Below are 3,632 nucleotides of genomic sequence, written 5' to 3' on the forward strand. Positions count from 1 at the left end.
GAGATCCTCTAGAGCGAGATCAAGCTTTTCCTGTGAAATTCTTAGCGATACTCACCTCAATTCCTAGCGAGATTTCCCCCTAGAGTGAGATCCTCCTTACAAAATCAGCGAGATTTCCTTTATAAATGAGATCCTTATGCCCAAATCTTGCTATAATTCTCCACGATGAACTGCTTGCTTGTTCCTCACAAGCAGTTGTCTGCTTATGCACCAATTCTCTGTTATAACTTCAAAAATTCATTACTCAAAATCCAGAGCTCTTTTCAAGAAACTTCTTTCTACAAATTTGTTTAGATTTGAGTTAGCTTCCTTACCTTAAAATTTCAGCCCAGAATTCCTTATAGTTTGGCTTAGAACTTCCAAACTTCACCTTGGGCCCTGATTAATCCGTGGTTCTGCCTCTTCTGCAAATTTTCCACTTTTGTTCTTCTCTTATTGCAATCTTTCTCCAGCAGGACAACCTTGAAAACTAGATTCTCCAAGCTTTCAAATGGCACTAAATTTGCTAAATTTGTTCTTTTCAATTGCCAAAACTATGCTTTTGAAGTTTCATTCCCCTTTTTAATCTTTCTGCCGCTTCCTGAGTTCAAAGAATAAATTGCCACGTCACCCCACACTTAGTGCCTCCAACCAGACTAATGATTGAGTTTCTTCTTTTGATATATTTTTTCCTTCCCTTCCTTCATAATCCCTATAAACAACATGAATTTCTATTTAATAAATATGTAATATAACATTCCTTTGACTAAACATGTTTATCTAGGGAACCTAAGTTCGGGGTTTATAATCATCTCCCCCTTAAAAGAAATTTCATCCTCGAAATTTTACCTGATATGTCATTTAAAAAGCCGAGGGTATCTCTTCCTCATTTGCTCTTCAGGTTCCCAGGTTGCTTTCTTGATCCCATGACCACGCCATAACACCTTTACCAAAGGAATCGTCTTATTTCTGAGTACCTGATCTTTCCTGTCCAAAATCTCGATGGCCTCTTCCTCGTAAGATAAATCTTCTTTGAGCTGTATCGGTTGTGATGCTAGTAGTGCATAGGATCAAGCATGTATTTCCTTAGCATTGACACATGAAATACATCGTGTATACGAGCTAGCTCCATCGGCAACTGAAACCTATAAGCTGCTGGACCAATTCGTTCCACAATTTCATATGGTCCGATGTATCGTGGGCTTAACTTCCCTTTTCTCCCACGGAGAAATACTTGTTCTCCGACTTCAAATTCTAGTTCTCTTCTTCGTTTATCGACGTAGCTCTTCTGTCTATCGCGAGCCATCTTAAGATTATCCCTGATAAGTTTCACATTCTCTGTTGTTTGTTGAACTAATTCTGGACCTAGTAATTTTCGTTCTCCGACTTCATTCCAGCATACTAGAGTCCTGCAAGGTCAGCCGTACAATGCTTCATAGGGAGCCATTCCGATATTAGAATGGTAGCTATTGTTGTAGGCAAATTCAATCAACGATAAGTGTGTATCCCAACTTCCATTGAATTGTAGTACACATGCTCTTAACATATCTTCCAGTGTCTGTATAGTTCTTTCCGACTGCTCATCTGTTTGTGGATGAAAAGCCGTACTGAAATGCAATTTAGTGCCCATAGCCTTCTGTAAACTAGGCCAAAATTTTGAAGTGAACCTCGAGTTCCGATCCGACACTATCGACACTGGGGCTCCATATTGACTGATTATCCTATCCACATAAATCTTAGCTAGATGGTCTAGTGTAAAAATAACTTTTACTGGTATGAACTTGGCCGTCTTAGTTAGTCTATCAACTATTACCCAAATGCCATAAAATCCTGAGGGTGTCTTAGGCAAACGAAATAGAAAGTCCATTGTCACATGCTTCCACTTCCACTCAGGCACTGGAAGTGGATTGAGTAATCCTGCTGGTCTTTGTCTCTCAGGTTTTACTTGTTGACAGACTATACATCGGTCCACATATTCTGCTATGTCTCTCTTCATCCCAGGCCACCAGTAAGATTTCTTCAAAGTTCTATACATCTTGGTGCTACCTGGATGCATGGCATAAGCAAAACTATGTACTAATGGCTTGTTTAAGCTGTAGCTTATTAGGCACACACATTATCCCCTCCTTTTCTAGCACACTATCTGCTCCCAGTTGAAAGTCAACCCTGATGCCCTTATTCACATCATCAGCAATCTTTTGAAAATCAGGGTCTTTCAACTGATCCCGCTTAAGGTTTTCTACTAAGGTCGGCCTTATCTGAAAAGTAACTATCATTTCTCCTGACGGTTCCACTGATAAGGCGGTTCTGGAATTCCTGAACTCTTGCAATAACATTCCTCTTATTGAACCAATAATGGCCTTGGGTCATGAGGATATCCTACTCAGTGCATCTGCCACAACATTAGCCTTACCAGGGTGGTATTCAATGGAACAGTCGTAATCTTTAATCAGTTCAATCCATCTTCGTTGTCTTAGATTCAACTCCTTTTGATCAAAGATATATTTTAAGCTTTTGTGATCTGTAAATATCCTGCAGCGCTCTCCAAATAGGTAATGTCTCCACAACTTCAGAGCTAAAACAACTGCGCCAATTCCAGATCATGCGTGGGATAAATGCCTTCGTGTTTCTTAAGTTGACGAGAGGCATATGCAATCACCTTTCCATCCTGCATCAACACACATCCCAATCCTTGTCGGGATGCGTCGCAATAAATCTCAAATTCCTTACTTGGAATAGGCAAGGTAAGCACTGATGCTGATACTAGTTTCCGTTTCAGCTCCTCGAAACTATGTTCACACTCCAACGACCATTCAAACCTCATGCCTTTCTTGGTTAGGTTCGTCAACGGAAGGGCTATCTTAGAGAAACCCTCCACAAACCTCCGATAATAACCTGCCAACCCTAGGAACTGCATATTTCTGAAACGGTTGTAGGTCGTTCCTAATTAACTATTGCTTCCGTCTTCTGGGTATCTACACTAATGCCCTCTGCTGAAACAACATGTCCAAGAAATACTACCCGATCTAACCAAAAATCGCATTTACTGAATTTAGCATACAACTGCCTATCTCGCAATGTCTGCAATACTATCCTCAGGTGGGTAATATGATCCTCCCTACTACCAGAATACACCAATATATCATTAATGAATACTATCACGAACTGGTCCAAGTAGGGATGAAATATCCTGTTCACGAGATCCATGAATACCGCAGGGACATTTGTCAATTTGAAAGGCATTACCCGGAATTCATAATGTCCATATCTCGTTCTAAATGCAGGTTTTAGGGATATCGGCTTCTCTCACTTTTAGTTGATGATAACCCGATCTTAGGTCTATCTTCGAAAACACCGTGGTTCCTCTTAACTGATCAAACAAATCATCAATGCGTGGTAATGGATATTTATTCTTAATCATTACCTTATTCAGTTGCCTATAGTCAATACACAATCTAAGTGTACTGTCTTTCTTCCTCACAAACAATATCGGAGCTCCCCAAGGAGATACACTAGGTCGAATGTATCCCTTGTCAATTAACTCTTGCAACTGAACCTTTAATTCTTTCAACTCAGTCGGCGCCATTCTATACGGTGCCTACGATATGGGAGTTGTTCCTGGAACTAAGTCAATAGTAAACTCCACCTCCCTG

The sequence above is a fragment of the Benincasa hispida genome, chromosome 3, assembly GCF_009727055.1.
Source record: "Benincasa hispida cultivar B227 chromosome 3, ASM972705v1, whole genome shotgun sequence".
NCBI classification, from domain to species: Eukaryota; Viridiplantae; Streptophyta; class Magnoliopsida; order Cucurbitales; family Cucurbitaceae; genus Benincasa; species Benincasa hispida.